The sequence below is a fragment of the Myotis davidii genome, unplaced genomic scaffold (assembly GCF_000327345.1).
Source record: "Myotis davidii unplaced genomic scaffold, ASM32734v1 scaffold10, whole genome shotgun sequence".
Classification (NCBI taxonomy): Eukaryota; Metazoa; Chordata; class Mammalia; order Chiroptera; family Vespertilionidae; genus Myotis; species Myotis davidii.
This window is the reverse complement of record NW_006283544.1, coordinates 3,314,961-3,334,314: the sequence shown is the minus strand read 5'-3', so window position 1 is coordinate 3,334,314 and position 19,354 is coordinate 3,314,961. Positions and strand designations below refer to the sequence as shown.

General features: G+C 35.4%; 1 protein-coding gene across 1 annotated transcript in view; it reads right to left on the bottom strand.

Moving 5' to 3' along the window:
• DACH1 (dachshund family transcription factor 1) overlaps window positions 1-19,354 on the bottom strand; it is a 434,735-nt gene that overhangs the window by 3,483 nt on the left and 411,898 nt on the right. The gene's annotated exons all lie outside the window — the stretch shown is intronic.

Genomic DNA, 19,354 nt, shown 5'->3' with positions numbered 1-19,354 from the left:
GGTGTGGTCTAAACTTTAAATATATTTGTATAAAATATGTTTGCATTTCAAGTTTTAAAACCTACTGTAGAAGTAACCAAAGAAGTAGAGAGCTGATACCTTCACCAAAATTGTCTAATTCTTAGTCATTAATTAATTGATCTCTACTTTTCTCTCTTTTCAACTGTCTCATTATTTTTCTTATGTATTCAACTATGTTAAGAATATCATTTTCATTCTTTTTTTGTAATAGGCAATGTTTCCTAGGATTAGAGAGGGAGGAAAGAGGCATTCTCAACTTGCCCCAAATTCAAATTCTATCAATTGAGGTCCCTCACAAAACCTGTGAACAGGTAATTTGCTCAAAATTAACATTTCAGGGCTCAAGATGGGTTTTTAAAATTTTTGTATATGAAGTCTTGAAAAATAATTTTATAATTTTCGGTGATGTTTATAGCATAACACATAGAACAAATCTAATAGGGAAGAGTGGATATATAAAAATAATTCATTAACAGAGACCTAGAAGCATGGAACAGGCTGTTAAACTCAGAGGGAAGGCAGGGGTGGGGAGGGAGATAACTAAAGAACTTATATGTATATATTCATAACCCAGGGACACAGACAGTAGTGTGATGAAGGCCTGGGGAGGAGGGAGGCAGGTGCAGAGTGGAGGGGGTCAATAGGAAAAACAAAAGGGAGATATCTGTAATACTTTTGACAATAAAGATAACTTTTAAAAAATAATAAAATATAAAAGATCTGCTAGCCATAATCACCATCTACAAGATGTTACATAATTTGGTATTAATCTCCCTCTCTAACCTTATCTATCACCATTTCCTCTTACTCAGTGACTCTCCTTCATATTTTATGGCACACCAAGCTCTGTAATGCAATGGAGAATTAAGGCCTGTTTTCCTTCTTAGAAGCCTCCTTCTTCCCCACTTATTTTTCTGCTCCTTTCTATTGAAATTCTCTAATTAGAACTCTCCTATTTATTCTCTAATGCAAGCACTCCAAGAATTAACTCCATTGCACTACAAGGTGAGACCCACAAAAAGAAGCAGCCATATTTCTTTCCCCGTTAGAATCATAACGAGAATGCTGTAGCATTCTTTCTTTAAACTTTTACTGCAGCCCTTGCTGGTATGGCTCAGTTGGTTGGAATGTAGTTCTGTACACTAAGAGGTGGTGGGTTTGATTCCCAGTCAGGGCACATACCCAGGTTTCGAGTTCAATCCCTGGTTGCAGATCCTTCAGGAGGCAACTGATCAATGTTTCTCTCTCTCCCTTCTTCTCTCTATGATCATTCAATTAATAAATACATTTTTAAAGTTTTAATGCAGTATTAAATGCTAAATTTTTGGGAAAATATATTCATTAATATGCTTATGTAATAAAAATAAACAAATCCCAACTGCTACAATTATGGCATTTATATGATTAAATAACACTTAGACATCAGAGATTATCTGCCTTACAGTTAACTGGAAGCAGAAATAGATGAGGCATGGACAGACCTTAAAAGAGTGATTCTCTCTTCCTTTGTCTACAGAACCTAACTTTCAACGCAATTCTACTTTATAATTTTGTCATCTTTATTGAAACATACTTATGCATAATTCAATATATTTAAGAAAAAAGTTCTAACTAATTTTATATTATTCCAGATAAGTTACAGTATTGGTCCTGCAACCTTCAGCAAATAACCACCCATGGATGTACCCACACACCTAAAAACAGGCTTCTCAGCTATGGGAACTATCTCAGTCTTCTGATAACAAACCACCTGAGTGAAAGTTAAATGGAAGGATACACAGGCCCATAATTCAAACTGTGCCTTGATTTTACATTATAAAATAATGTTTTCAATACTTTCTCCTTCCCTGACTATTCAAACAGCAAGAAAAGTTGTAAGGTCATAGAGAAGCCTGGGAAAAACAAGCTTCTGTGTGGAGTTCTTTGGAATCCCAGGAGTGTTTCCATGGCTAGTAAGACTTTAGTGTTGTTCACATCTGAAAACTCAGAGGGCTTATTCATATGCTTTGTTTTAAGGTCTTCCCTTTGTGCATTATACTTACTTTCTGACTAGACAGTTTCACGCCTACCCACTATTTTATTCATTGATATCTCAAATGGATGATAACTTTTCTTTAAGATCTAGTAAATTGGCAATAAAGACAATGATAATTATTATCCAGATATCTCATATTTTCTGAGCACCTACTGTGTTCAGGGCACTTTATAGATATCAAATCTAAACTGAACAAAATAGGTATCCCTTAGTGTCTTTTATAAATAGCTATGAAGGCTCAAAAGGGTTATTGCACACTTTTGCAAGAATTGCAAATGGAAGTGAAGTGGTTTGCTATTTATGTGAATCCAAATTCCATGTCCGTTCTATTGTATTACTTTCATCCAATAAGCAATTGGGCTATGACTGGAAGAGATTCTATGTCTCTGAATTGCAGAGATGAGGGACTGGCTCTTCTCCGTCTCAGTACCATCAGAGGCACTGCCTCGCTGGTTCTGTTTCTCATGGTCCTCCCAGAGACAGGGGCTTCCTTTCAGTATGCAGAGCCTCAACTGAACAACTTGAAACCAGAACCAGAATTTTTATAGTTTGGTTTTGGAGAAAATATTTTGCTTCAACACAATGATTGTTTGCTTTCGTATGGGAGGCTAATATGACAGAAAAACCAAGCCATACTTTGTGCATGGAAGTACTTAATTAAAGATTCTGTTCTAATTAAAAGCATTTGGGAGTAAGGATTGAGTGAAACTTTTTAAATTACAAATTCCTAATAGTTCCAGAGCTCATTGTAATTTGATGCTTACATCTATAATTTGGTGTATGAGAAAGTATCTAGAATAGCTTATTGCAGGTATGAATTTTTGTGTGTTGTTTATTGTTATTATAAGGTTAGATCTATAGATGAGCTGAAGAAAACATTTTAAATTCCTTGTAAAAATGGATCTCATATTTTAATATTAAAGTTGAAACCAAATCAGACCATTAAGTATATAGATTCTATACGTTATTTATTTGCTGTGGCGAAGGAAAGAGAAATGGGGAATGAATCACATAATTTTGTTTTATTTTATTTTATGTTTGTGTATTAAGTCTATTGTTTTGATTTAATGTATTTGAAGGTATTATTATAAATGTTTATTATAATGTCTAACATATACACCTATACAGTTTAGCTTGTATTTCATGTATAAAACTAGAGTATTGCATAGCTTTGTCATTTACTTTAAAAACTATAATAAAATTTGCTCAATAACAATTATACCACACAACAAGATTTTATATTAGAAGGTGGCAAACATACTAGACAATTTCAAATTGCTTAGTTGGGTGACACCAGAAATACACTGTGTAGTAAAATAATTAACAAGGAACTATACTAGTAAAAAGTCTCACACAATTTACAAATAGATATTCCAGTTTTGAATACAAACACCCCTGTAAACATCCATAAGGTTCTCTTATGTATTTTCTCCACTAAGGGCTTAATAAATTGCACTTCCTGTTAGAAAGTAGCTTTATTTAAAAAGGCATCTATTTGTTCAAAATTTATATGTAGACCATTAGAATCGAATGAAGTTAGATTCACAGAACAGGACATTTCACAGAACAGGACATTTACGTGCATAATGTTTACCTACACCAGAACTGAGGAAAACACTAACATAAACAGGACAAACATATAAGATCATATATCTAGAAAGTTTAATATTGACTTAAAATTAGGTTAATATGAAATATAGTAGCTTTCAGCCTCTCTCCACATAATGTCTTAATCATGAGAAATCAAAACAAGTGGGGGAAACAAATGTTAATGATTCATGTGATATTTGATAAGACAAAGAAAGGAAGTAAAAATAAAAGCAAACAAACAGGACCAGATGGAAAGAATCTTTGTCAAGCCATAACCCCTCTTCTAAAACACCCAAAAGAAGAAGTTAATTAAAGAAAATATTGTTTCTTGCTTTTTTTATAATTTTATATTTAGAGTAAGAACATTCTGCTACTGCTAAAGCAATGGAGCAGAGACACAAAGTCTACGCTTGGTATGAGAAATTTTTAAAGAGAGATTGATGTTCGGCACAGGCACTTTTTAAAGAGGATACTACATAAATAGCATTTCTTCTCATGAAATGCAGATAATAACAGTCTAAGTGATTTTCTATGAGTCATATTCAAGAGTGTGTAAAGATAAAATTAAACAGTAAAGACTGAAAAGCTACAACAGTTTTTGAATTTTATCTAATTTAGGGTTATAGCTGCAGAACCCTGAGGCTCACAGAGTGGACAAGAACCCAGATCTTTTGAATAGTTTCTCCATAAGTACATGATGCTATTCTAGACAGTGGTACAGAATGTGTGTAAGAGAACACAAGGGTATTCTCTGGGCATTCCATCTATACTAGTACAAGCAGTAGGTAATGGGTTACCTAATGGACCAATACAATCCAGTTCACTTGAATTCAGAGTAGATAATATCATGTTTATTTACAAGACTGGTAGAAGTAAAGTCTTAAGTATGGATAATATAAAATGTAATCAAGAACCTCTTTTACATATGTTTCAGTTCTCTTCAGAGAAGAACACAGTCTAGTTTAAGACATGTTCCCAGAACAGATCATCATCTAAAAATTATAGTATAGACATTAAAAAGTAACTCTGTTTTTAGACAAAAAGTGGAAATGAAACCATGCCTTTTCCACGTAAGGACTTCGTGTCAGGCTCTAGGTCAGTGATGGCGAACCTATGACACGCGTGTCAGAGGTGACACGTGAACTCATTTTTTTTTGGTTGATTTTTCTTTGTTAAATGGCATTTAAATATATAAAATAAATGTCAAAAATATAAGTCTTTGTTTTACTATGGTTGCAAATACAAAAAAATTCTATATGTGACACAGCACCAGAGTTAAGTTAGAGTTTTTCAAAATGCTGACACGCTGAGCTCAAAAGGTTCGCCATCAACGCTCTATCTAGGTAAACACAGGAATAAAGGAGAGACATGGACTTTGACAGCTGAACAATTTGAGGCAGGTGGAACTAGACGTTAGGTATTGTAGGACTAGAAGGGATCACCATTGTGCAAGCTGATCTAATCACAACATTTTAAATGGGAAACTAAACAGAAAAATCAGTAAAGAAGGCTGAACTGAAGAATGTGAAGAGAAGGCATTTCAATATCTACACATGGCTATGGTTAATCTTACTTGGCTTGGAGTTATTTAGTCAAATCCAACCCTAGGCAAAACACTTTTCTCAAATAGCTAGATCAGTTTACAGTATCTCAGTTCCTCTGAGAAGTGACATTCATGTCAATATCTTAACAAGAGACATTTTTCTTGGATTTCAGGCTCAACTGTGATATTAATGCTCTCTATGGACAAAGAGGAATTTACTACCAAAGTCTAAAATAATCCTGCTTTACTGGGTATTAAAGACCTTTTATCCTGTAACTCAATAATCTTCCCCAATTAGAGTAAAAATCTGGACCCTGTGGTTCTATGAACTAAATGTTCTTAAGGCCATACCTCCGTGACCACACCAAGCAAAATTGATTTCAAAAGTCATCAAGAAATTCCAAAAGGGTAGTGGAGTAAGTGGAAGCTACACTGACATGCTCCCAGAACCAAACTGGAATTACAACTAAAATATAGAAAAACCATCCTGAATAAATCAATTGAAGACTAGCTAGAGATAAACTTGATAACCAAAGACAAAAAGTATAGACCACATAGAGACTGGTAGGAAGTGCAGAGGCACAAAAGGGCTGGCCAGGTTCCCACAGACAGCAGCTGAAGTTTTGGAGAAATATCTTAGCTGTGGGGAATTCCCATTGAGAACTCTGGGGTCTAAACCCCAAGCTGGGCTCCCCAGACCAGAGCACCAGAAATCAAAAAGGTGTCCACATAACACTGGCTGTGAAAAAGCAGCAGGGTTGCTGTCTGTCAGGGAAAGACAGCTGGAAATGCAAGCATCCTCTTAAAGGGCCAACACAAAATTTCATGTGCTGGCACTCACTTTGGGTCCCAGCAAAGGGAGGGCAGAGTGGACTGGAGGTGTGTGAGCAGAGGACAGAATTGAGGCTCTGGGCAGAGCTTGGAAGACACACTCCCCAGTTTCCTATGCTAAGACATTCCCTCATACTGCAGAGGACATCTATCTGTGGCAGACCTTTACTATCCAGGCACCTTTTACCTGGGGGGGGGAGGGGGGCAATTGCCCTACCTTATTGGAAAACCCCTTGCCCCACCCTGTGAAGTTTCTAAGGCCCCTTAAGAGACTGAGAATAACAATCAGCCTGCAGGCAGGAGCATTTGCCCCACCCTGTTGGAAAACCTCTCACCCCATCCTGTGGTCTATTGCCTGCGGCTAATCAAGACTGAATAACAATCAATTTAATCCAGGGTAAGGGGCTAGGAAGCAGACCTTGGTGCTCATCTTGGTCCTTCCCAAAGGTACCCAGGCCCAGCAGAGGGAACCAAAATCTATGGATTATTTATAGCTCCAAACAGGGTACTCTGGGCCAGTCAGAAACAGTGTCTAGCATTGTCTTGCACTAGCAGATCTACCTCATACATAGACACAAAACCAAACAGGCAGCCAAAATGGGGAGACAAAGAAATAGGCCCCAAATGAAAGACCAAGAGAATTCTTTTGAAAAAGAGCTAAATGAAATGGAGATAAGAAATTTATCAAACACAGAGTTCAGAATAATGATGGCAAGGATGCTCAACAGCTTGAAAAAAGATATAGTAATTATGAAGAATGACATAGTACTACATAAAGAACACAGTGGAAGGAAGGCACAACAGATTAGGGGGAGCCGCAGATCGAATCAGTGAATTAGAAGATAGGGTGGAAAAAATCACTTAGAGAACCAAAAAAAGAAAAAAACAATGGAAAAAAAAAAGAACAGCTTAAGGGAGCTGTGAGACAACATGAAATGTAACAATATTCACATCATAGGAGTACCAGAAGGGGAAGAAAAAAAATGAACAAGGGATAAAGAATGTGTTTGAAGAAATAATGGCAGAAAACTTTCCTAACCTAGCTAAGGAATAATCACACAAGTACAGAAGGCACAGAAACTCCTAAGCAAGAAGAACACAAAACAGACCCATGCCCAGATACATCATAATTCAAATGCCAAAAATTAAAGACAAAGAGAGAATCTTAAAGGCAGCAAGAAAATAGCAATTTGTTACCTACAAAGGAGCTCCCATATGGATGCCAGCTGATTTTTTATCAGAAACTCTACAGGCTAGAAGGAAATGGTATGAAATATCCAAGGTATTGAAAAGCAAGCATCTCAAACAAAGATTACTATATCCAGCAATGCTATCATTCAAAATAGATAGTGAAATAAAGAGCTTCCCAGACAAAAAAAAAGGCTAACGGAGATTATCACCACCAAACCAGCACTGCAAGAAATGCTAAAGGGACTGTTGTAATGAGAAGAAGAAATATATATAGAGAGAAACATAGGCATATAGAATTAAAGTGGCAATAAATAAGTACCTGTCGATAATAATGTTAAATGAAAATGGATTAAGTGCTCAAATCAAAAGATATAGGGTAGCTGAATAGATACAAAAACATGACCCAATTATATGCTGTCTACAAGAGAGCCACTTCAGAACAAGAGAATAACACAATATGAGAGTGAAGGGATGTAAAAATTTTCCATGAAAATGGAAAAAAAAAAAGCAGGGGTAGCAATGCTCATATTTGACAAAATAGACTTCAAAATGTAGGCCATCAAGAGGCAACAAAGGTCACTACATAATACTAAAGGGATTGATCCAACAAGAGGTTATAACCCTGGTAAACTCAAAGTAAATGGAATAAATGCTCTAATCAAAAGACATAAAGTAGCTGAATGGATACGAAAACATGACCCAATTATATGCTGTCTACAAGAGAGCCACTTCAGAACAAGAGAATAACACAATATGAGAGTGAAGGGATGTAAAAATTTTCCATGAAAATGGAAAAAAAAAAAGCAGGGGTAGCAATGCTCATATTTGACAAAATAGACTTCAAAATGTAGGCCATCAAGAGGCAACAAAGGTCACTACATAATACTAAAGGGATTGATCCAACAAGAGGTTATAACCCTGGTAAACTCAATATAGAAACACACACACACACACACACACACACACACACACACATATATATATATATTAAAAATTTCTAGAGGATTTTAAGGGAGATAATGACAGCAAATCAGTCCTAGTAAGGGAATTTAACATCCAACTGACTTCAATGGATAGATCTCCCAGACAAAAGATTTACAATGAAACAATGATGCTAAATGACACATTAGATCAGGAAGGTTTAATTGACATTTATACAATATTTCACCCCAAAGCTGCAGAATATGAATATACATTCTTCTCAAGTACACACGGGTCATTCTCAAAAATAGACCACATGTTAGGACACAAAACAAGTCTCTAAAATTTCAAGAAGACTGAAATCATATCAAGCATCTTCTCAAATCACAATGGCATGAAATTAGAAACCAATTACAGTAAAAAACTAAAAACATTCAACTATATGGAGGCTAAATAGCATGTTATTAAACAATGAATAGGTTACCAATAAGGTCAAGAAAGTTATAAAATACTTCCTGGAAACAAATGAAAATGAACACACAACCCATAATCTCTGGGACACAGCAAAAGCAGTCCTGAGAGGGAAGTTCATAGCACTATAGGCCTAACTCAAAAAAGAATAAAAATTAATAATAAACTATTTAACCCTATAATTTAAAGAATTAGAAAGAGAACAACAAGAAAAGCCCAGAATAAGTAGAAGGAAGAAAATAATAAAAATTAAATTAGAAATAAATGATATTGAGACTAAATGTCATCTTGTAAATAACAACACAAAAGATCAATGAAAACATGACCTGGTTCTTTGAAAAGATAAAAAAGATTGATTAAACTTTAGCCAGACTCATTAAAAAATAGGGAGACAGGACCCAAATAAATAAAATCAGAAATTAAAGTGATGAAGTAATAACTGAAACCACAGAAGTACAAAGGATTAAAAAGAAACTAGAGCCCCGGTGCACAAAATTTGTGCACCGGGGGTGGGGGTCCCATAGCCCCACCTGCGTCCTTTTGCAATCCAGGACTTCTTGGGGGATATTGGGCCTAAACTAGTAGTTGGACATCGTCTTGCAACCTGGGATGCTGCATGCACCAGTGACCATACTTTTCATACAAGTGAAAGGCATCTTGCTGCTGTATGGGCAGCTACATTTTTTTTGCCCTGATTATAAAAAGTAGTACATAACAGGATCCTTCTAAGACGGTAGTAGAATTTTCTCCATCTTATGGGTAGAAAAACTGAAGCAGAGGGAAGTTAAGTAATTGGCTTTGTCACACAGTTATAAGTGTCAGAATCAGGACTGACCACAAAATGTGCAAGCATATCATCGCTGCATCATCCTATTTTTTCAATGTTAGAGTAGCCTTGCCAGGTTTTAATTTTTAAATCTAAGAGACTGTCCCCAATATATGGGGTAGGGTCCCTAGGCCAGGCCAGCAATCAGGGCCATCTGTGAGGTAACTGGCAGGCAGGGCGATTGGAGGTCCTGACTGGCACACGCCTTTGCTGGCAGCCAGGCACCGCTCACTTACCAGCCCTGCCCCCTACCACCACCACCAGTTGCCTTCCTCTGCGGGGTGACTGGTGGGCAGGGCGATTGGGGGGCCCCCAAAGGCACCCACCTTGGCTGGCGACCTGGCACCACATGCTGGCCAGCCTTGCCCCCTGATCGCCACTGCCAGTCACCTCCCTCTCAGGGGACAGAAGCTCAATGCAGGAGTTTCCCCGGACCAGGGGCAGCTCCCATGTCAGTGATGGCAAACCATTTGAACTCAGTGTGTCAGCATTTTGAAAAACCCTAACTTAACCCTGGTGCCATGTCACATATAGAAATTTTTTGATATTTGCAACCATAGTAAAACAAAGACATATTTTTGATATTTAATTTCTATATTTAAATGCCATTTAACAAAGAAAAATCAACAAAAAAAATGAGTTCGCGTGTCACCTCTGACATAGGTTCGCCATCACTGTCCTAACTTAAGCATCTGGTGGTCAGTGTGCCTCATAGTGACTGGTCATTCTGTTGGTCATTCTGCCGTTTGGTTGATTTGCATATTAGGGTTTTATTATATAGGATACTATCAGCAGCTATATACCAAAAAGCTGGAAAACTTGGATGAAATGGATAAATTCCTAGAAAAATACAATCTTCCAAAACTGAATCAGGAAGATTCAGAAAACCTGAATAAGCCAATAACAATTGATGAAACTGAAGCAGTAATCAAAAAACTACTAGCAAACAAAAGCCCTGGATGGCTTTTGTTTGCATATATTGATCATGTAATTTTTGTCATTCACAAAATGGATGGATGGCTTCACAGGGTAGTTTTACCAAACATTCAAAGAAGAACTAACACCTACCACCTTAAACAATTCCAAAAAATCCAAAAGAGAGGAACATTTCATAGCTCTTTTTATGAGGCTAGCATTATCCTAATTCCAAAACCAGAAAAAGACACCACAAAGAAAGAATTACAGGTCAATATCCCTGATGAACATAGATATTAAAATCCTCAACAAAATATTAGCAAATCACATCCAGCAATATATTAAAAAGATCATACACCATGACTAAGTGGAGTTTATTCCATGGTTGCAAGGCTGATACAATATTCAAAAATCAATAAACATGATATATCACATAAACAAATTGAATGACAAAACATATCACATGATCAATTGATGCGGAAAAAGTTTATACACCACTAATGAATTCTTAGAAAAAGAAACTAAACAATCCCATTTAGCATAGCAACAAGAAAATTAAGATACCTAGGAATAAACTTAACTAAGGACTTAAAAGTCTTATACTCAGAAAACTACAGGACATTTAAAAAAAAGAGATAGAGGAAGATATAAACAAGTGGAAGAATATAATGTGTTTGTGGATTGGTAGAATTAACATCATTAAAATGTCCATTCTTCCCAAAGCAATCTATAAATTCCATGTAATCCCTATTAAATTACCAACAGCATATTTCACAGATCTAGAACAAATAATCCAAAAATTTATATGGAACCAAAAAAGGTCCTGAGTAACTGCAGCAATCATGAGAAAGAAGATCAAAGTTGGAGGGATCAAAACACCAGATATCAAGTTATACTACAAAGCCACTTTAATCAAAACATCCTGGTACTGGCACAAGAAAAGGCATATTGATCAATGGAACAAACAGTGTCCCTAGAAATCAATCCAAGTGAGTTTACCCTCAATTAATATTTGACAAAGGGGTCAAGAGGATACAATGGAATCAAGACAATCTCTTCAATGAATGGTGTTGGGAAAACTGGACAGATACATGCAAAAAAAAAATTAAACTATGCATAACACCACCTTAGACCATATACAAAAATAAACTCAAAATGGATAAAAGACTTAAATAAAAGATGCAAAATCATAAAAATTTAAGAAGAAACTATAGCCAGCGAAGTCTCAGACATCCAGCATAGCAAGATGTTTGTGGATACATCTCCTAGGACAAAGAAAACTAAGAAGAAAATAAAGAAATGGGACTATATCAAAATAAAAAATTTCTGCACAGCAAAAGAAACTACCAACAAAATGAAAACTGAGTCCACTGTATGGGAGAATATATTTGGCAATGATACATCTTATAAAGGATTAATATCCAAAGTATATAAGGAACTCATACAACTTAACAAAAAGAAGATAAACCATCCAATTAAGAAATGGGCAAGTGACCTAAATAGACACTTCTCCAATGTGGGCATACAGATGGCCAAGAGACATATGAAAAAAGCTCAAAGTCACTGATCATCAGAGAGATGCAAATTTAAATATCAATGAGGTAACGCCTCATATCTGTCAGAATGGCCACCATCAACAAATCAACAAATGACAAGTGCTGGTGAGGATGTGGAGAAGAAGGAACCCTAGTACACTGCTGGTGGGAATTCAGACTGGTACAGACATAATGAAAACAGTATGGAGTTTCCTCAAAAAATTAAAAATGAAACTGCCAGTGATCCCATTTCTAGGGATATATATCCTAAGAAACCAAAAACACCACTCAGAAAGTATGTATGCACCCCTATGCTCATAGCAGTGAAATTTACAATAGCTAAGTTCTGAAAACAGCCCAGGTGTCCAACAGTAGATGAGTGGATAAAAAAAGCTGTAGTACATTTACACCATGGAATACTATGCAGCAGTAAAAAAAAAAAAAAAAAAAGTCTGCTTACCCTTTGAGAGAGCATAGGGGGAACTGGAAATTATTATTAAATAAGCTGGTCAGAAAAAGAGAAATATCACATGATATCACTTATATGTGGAATCTAATGAACAAAATAAACTGATGAACAAAACAGATACAGAGACAGAAGTATGGACCACATTATCACATCTCAGAGGGAAGAAGGTGGATAGGTGGGTGGGTGGGAAGAAGTTCAACCAAACAACTTGTATGCATATATGGGTAACCCATGAACACAGACAATAGGGTGGTGAAGGCCTAGGGCATGGGGCGGGGACAGGCTAGAAGAGGTCAAAGAGGGAAGAAAGGCAACATATATAATACTTTCAATAATAAAGCCTTACAAAAATCATCAGAAATTATCTATTGTTGGTTTAAACAATAGGGAACGTTCTATGCTTAATGTTAAAAAATTATCCCTCTGACAAAACTTTTAGTCATAAATGTTCAGCCTATACTCATGTAGACAAGTTTTGGACCCATACATTGTATTACTAGAACTTAAGTGTTGTTACAACCACTTGACATAGGATCTAAACTCTTGTTTCCCCCAAGATGTTGCAACTACACTAACACTTACATAGAGGGTCGCGATCCTAGAGAAATTTATTAAAGTCTGGCCATAGTCTCCTTACAAGCAGATAACATACCATATGACCATGTGTATTTCTAGTACCTTGAACATTGCCTGGAACCTGGCAAGTGCTCAATAAAAATATTTGGGAAAATAACATAAAAAATGATAGGATAGTGGATATTATAAGCCTCTGGGCGATATACCTTGAGAAGAATACAACCTCACTTGGGTAGCACACTGGCTCAGAATAATGTTGAGAAAGCATCAGATGTAAAATGAGAGACAGTCTGCTAAGACTGAACTCTTCCAAAAATGTCAATTTCATAAACTTTTTTTTAACAGGCCAAAGAAATGATCAAGGTCAAAGAGACTAAAAAGAAATGACAACTAAATATAATATGTGATCCTAATTTGGACTCAGAAATGCTATTAAAATGCTCTAAGGGCCTTGATTAGGTCAAATGACAAAATATGAATTTCAAAGTCAGATTAAATAAAATGATTGTGTCAATGAAATATTTATTGAGCTAATAAATATATTGTGTTTATATATAAAAGCATATCCCCTTTTCTTTTTGTAAAAGCCCCTGAAATACATGTGGTATATATAACACTTCAGGATTTATACATGCTACTCTCAAATAAGTCTGAAAATACAACACAGAGAGAGAAAAGTATAAAGTACACAGTAGCAAAATATTACTAGTAGATTAATCTTGTTAAAATAAGTATGGAACTTTCCAGACCTTTTTGAACTATTCTATAAATATCTTTTCAAATTCAAAACATAAAAATTTGCCTATGTGAGTAAAGTTTAATACGTCACCAATATCAGATAGTTATTAATGTTGAAGACTGACACCCCCCTCTATCTACATATACTGTTTCACTGTTTAAATGGGCAGTACTTTCATAGTAAGTATGTTTTCTGGCTATCAACAAGACATTTGGCAAGACCTATTCAAATATTAGTAAAAAATATGCTTAGTGATCATCTTAATAGATTTCTTCAGAAAAACCAGGTTAAGATTTAAGAAACTTACTGGACTGGGGTGTGGATATAAACTGGATTCTGGTCTATTGGTCCATTATGTTTTAATGGTAAACTTACAATTTTAAAGTCTACGAAGTTCGCTTAACTGTATTACAGGTTAGTTAGGACTGTGTATGCTAATGTGCATTTTGATATAAAGAAATTACTGTCTGTTTAACTGTTTGAAACAAAAATAAAAGGACAAGCACAGACCTCTTTAAAAGTTTTGTTTCTGTAAATAAATAAAAATTATATTGCTTTTAGGTCTGCTTTGGTAAACTGTGTGTGTGTGTGTGTGTGTGTGTGTGTGTGTGTGTTCTAATTAAGCATTCATTAGTAAGAAGTGAGAAACCATCAGAGTGGTTAATGTACCAGCAAGTGAGAATGCAGTACTTTGCACTTAGGTTACTTTGTCCTGATTGGAAGGTGAGAACTGAGAGGTGAAGCAAAGTGAAGCACAATAAAATATCATTACTTTCTCTATTCTTCTAACCATCTCTGGGGCAAAGAAGACTAAGAAACAGAGATGGAAGAAGATAATCATGTGAAGGCACAATTGAACCTGAGTGATGAATGTACAAATTATCTCCTTTGCCTAATTAAAATAGAGGGTAGGAAAAAAAGTGATGCCTTGTTTGATAAAATAGATATTGCCGAGAAGGGAAACAAGTCACTTTCAAGTCAAGCATATGTGTCCTTCAGAACTGCAAGAAACTGGCAAAATACTTGGTGAATAAATTAAGTTTTCAAAATAAATGTATGGGGGGTGGGGGGAAACCAAAGGTGTCAATTAGTAGGGCAGGTCTTATGAGAGTCTAGTTATTTTAATTTTTATAGAGAAAAAAAATCTTCATTTTTCTTTTAAAGTATAGCATTTTTTATTTTTTTTCTATTTTCTATCTACAATAATAAAAGTCAAAGATACTAATTGACCATACCTTCACTACTCCCACCAGCCAATTAGAAGAGTATGCAAATTAACCCAACAAAAATGGTGGTTAATTTGCATACACAGGTCCCCAGTGAAGACTGAAGACAGTGTAAAAGGAAGCCAAACAGTGCAGAAGGGAGCCAAGCAGCGGAGAAGGGAACGGGTTGGAGGTAGCAGAGACAGGAGTGGAGCTGAGGCAGCAGACATGGGAGGGAATGAAGTGGCAGTGAAGGGAGGGAGGGAGGCTGTAGACACGGGAGGGAGCTGAGGTGGCGGGGAAGGGAGGGAGCTGAGGCAGTGAAGAAGGAAGGGAGCCGAGGAGGCAGGGAAGGGAGGGAGCAGAGGCAGCGGTCTCAGGAAGCCCTATTCTTGCAGGAATCTTCCTGCAACAGGCCTCTAGTAGCATTAATAATAGAGTAATTTCAATAAATGTATATTTGTTTTAGGAAGTAATTGTGAGTGAATACAGTTCTAAATCTCTAGAGCTTTATTTAACATAGTTATGCAATGCTGAACCACAATGCTGGGCTCATGTTAAACTACACAAATGACAAACTTCAATGAAAAAATCTCAAACTTTTTCAAAAAATAGGAGGATTTTTTTAAATGAAATAAATGGCACTTTTGAAGGAAGCTTTTCTTTATATCTTATCTAGTGGAATCATCAAATGTTATGTAGACAGTGTGGGGATGACTACAGTAATATACTGCTCAAGAACTATTAAGTAAGGTAGCTCTTGTGAACTAAAAACTTTAAAGTCTTATTAAAGAGACAGACTAACAAACAGATAAGAAAGTGTATTGGCAGTATGAACATATCTAAAGAAGAATATGAGAATCAGTAAAATGCCTGTCCAGAAATATAAGCCCAGAGGAAACAGTTAAACAGGCAAGTTTTGGCAAATGCTCATTTAGCAACGAGCCAAAAATGAATGTGGATGTGTAATATACTTTTGGAGATACTCCTGGCTCCATAAAATATTTGAATTATATAGTATTCCCTGTTAGATCCCATTCTCTCTAGTTAACTTAACAGTTTCATTTTCTACATACCCTCTGTGGTAGAAGTCCTCTAAGATAGCCAGCAATGCTTCCTCTCCAGGTAGTCACATCCTTGTATGATCCCTATCACCCTAAGTGTGGGCTGTACCTAGTGACTTCATTCTAATAAGGAGAATATGGCAAAAGTGATGAGAAGTCACTTCCAAGATTAGGTTATAAAAAACTGTGACTTCCATCTTGCTGGCAGACACACTCTCTCTCTGAATCTTTTCACTTGCTTGATCTGATGCAGCAGGTTACCAGGAACTGAGTTGCCCCATGGAGAGTCCAAGTGTCAATAAACAAATAATGGTTTCAGGTTAATTGTCAGAAAGTATTGAGGCTCTCAATCCAACACTCTTGAGGACAGGAGGATGCCATCAGCAATACAAGAAGTTTGGAAGTAGGCCCTGCCTCAGTTGTAGTCTAGTGATGACTGCAGCTCCTGCCAACAACTTATTACAGCCTGGGAAAGAGCCTGAAGCAGAGGACCCAACTAAGGTATTCCAAGAATCTTCACATACAGAAACAGTGAGGTAATACATGTGAGGTAATAAACAATGAATTTTTGAAATAATTTGTTATGCTACAACACATAATTAATGCTCCTTCCTTTATAAAAAGATGTGCTGGTCAATGATATAGGTAAATTTTTCAGTTCTAATGACTTCCAGTATTTTAATATACCTGTTTGCTTTCTTCTGGAGAAGACTGATAACCCAACTCTGGGTCATGTGAACTCACCAAGCCACCTTGTAAATTCTCCTGGAAACTTGCCTGCATTTCAGAGAAACAACAAAACCAACCTGTATGTTTCCCTGTATAATATTTATTGTCTTCCTATAGCAAAATAATTTTTAAGAATCTCTCTGATTTGCTACAAATGGAACACATTATTCTAAATCATATTATGCTTATTTTAACATGTTTAAAGAACTTGCTGGGTCTTTTTAAACTATATGTTAAATTAAATATCTATATCTATCTATCTATCTATCTATCTATATCATCTATCTATCAATCTTTCTATACATATGTTTATAGATATATTTATCCTGTAGTAAATTACCTGTGTTACCTTAGAGTACTTTTATTCTTTTTTTAAAATATATTTTTTTAATATGTTTTTATTGATTTTTAGAGAGAAAGGGGTAGAGAGACAGAAAATCAATGAGAGAGAAATATCAATTGTCTGCCTTCTGCACAATCCCTAACTAGGGATTGAGCATGCAACCCAGGACTGTGCCCTGACGAGGAATCAAACGGATGATTTATGGGTTGACGATCAACCACTGAGCTACACCAGCCAGAGAGGGTACTTTTATTCTTCTGGGAGTAAAAGATTTTTCTGGAAGACTGATAATTTTACTTCATGATATATAGTGGCAGTCTCAGAAATAAAAATTATAATTTTCAATAGTTTAATCCTTATATTAAATTTATTTCAGAATAATAGTTATTATGATTGTATCAAATCACTTGGTGCAATTGTGACAGAGATAATCATCCCAGAATATTGTATGTTCCACACTGTTAAAGTTGTTACCATTTAATGAACTGCCATTTCCAAAAAAGAAAATACAAGAAAAAAAAGTCTAAAGTTCTCTATTAAAACCATGTAGGAAGATAATATGTTGAATAAGAAACCAGACAATCTTTTTAATACCCCTCAGACATTCTCTGGCTTTATTACCAAATGCCTTGTGTACTGAAAAATCACAGTAGTGGTTATTGGTCAAGTACACTTTTAGTTATATCTGGGGTCTTGGAATATTTGAAGCTCTTTATTATACTGCATGTTTTGCAATGAAACAGACATAATTATTTTCAAATTATTCAGGAAAATATCAACCAAACAGCCACGAACAATAACAAATGTAAGACACTAAATGCTTTCTAAAATTGAAAGCGATGAAAAAAAAGACAAAATGTGCTACCACGAATATATGCAATGCTAATAGATAAGTTTGCATTTTACAAATTATCTCTGAGGAAACAAAGAATTTCAGGAATCATCTGAAATGCTTTGTTTATTTGTAAGTTCTAATTTGTTCTCAGCATATATTAAATTCCATGAGATTGCCAAATTTATTTAATACAATTTCAAAAAATTAACACCAGAACTCTACAAATAAACATTTAAAGTATATTATTAAAAATGTGTATACATTTAGAAAGAAGATAAATGCTGATATATTCCATGCCCACTGTGAAATTCTGCCCTTGGTCATGGTAACATAGGCCACTATTTCCATTAAAATTAACAGCTTGTGGCTATGGTTACTGTCAGCATTGCCTTATTTTCCCATCACTAGCAACTGTGATATGAATAAAATTAACTTATGTCACCATGTACATGATTATATCCTGGATTGAGGTTAGTTTCGAGAAGTACTATGAATTTAAGGAACTCATCTAAGATTATGTCGACTTCCTTATAATAAATCTATTTTCCTACAATACAGACCATATACTACTCTTACTTTTGTTCAACCTGGAATGCCTATTGTATCTCATTTCAATTGGACAGAATTCAGTTCCATCCCTTTTCAGGAAAACTTGCTTACATAGTATAAGAACATTAACTTGTAAGTCTTGGATAATCAGTCTTGCCTATTTTCCCATCAGGTCTTTGATAGCCACATGGTGTCTGAATAGAGTTCACAACTGTAGCCTCTTTCACATGTTCTTTACTGATCCTGCCCTTGGATGAGAATTCTCTAAATGCTTCAACTCTAACCAGGCATTTCCTGGCTTTATTACCAAATGCCGTATGTACTGAAAAATCACAATGCTTGTAAAGTTTTAAATATAGCGTAGGACTAGAATTATTTTGTGTAACACACATTTTGTTGTGATCATTCAAAACACTGTTACATGAGCATTTTTTCTTTACCTACAAAGTCTAAAGCATAAGTGTAATTTTTACCTTCATTAAAATAAGAATGTATTATACAGTTCAAACGATTGCAAAGAATAACTATGTATCAGAAGAAAAAGCTAACAATGGGAGTAAATTATTGTTGCTTTTTTATGATTCTATTCAATGTAGTTTGATTACTTGAAAGGACTGATATTCAACATATTGCCATATGAAACAATATCATGAAAAATACATGTCTCTTAACACAAGAGTTGAATTGACAGTTTGTCATAGGTAAAATCTGCAGAATCAACAAAGATGCAAAATAAATAAGTCAAAATATGAATTATCTACTATACCATTGCATTTTTAGCATTCTCTATTCTAATATTATGAATATAATATAGCACTGTAAATTTCTCAGTCCCAGTTTTATTACACTCACTTTAATGGACAAAATTCAACACTAGTAATCCGTCCTTTGTAAGCACCATAGAAAAAGCTACATTATGTTTTCTCTCTCTCTCTCTCTCTCTCTCTCTCTCTCTCTCTCTCTATA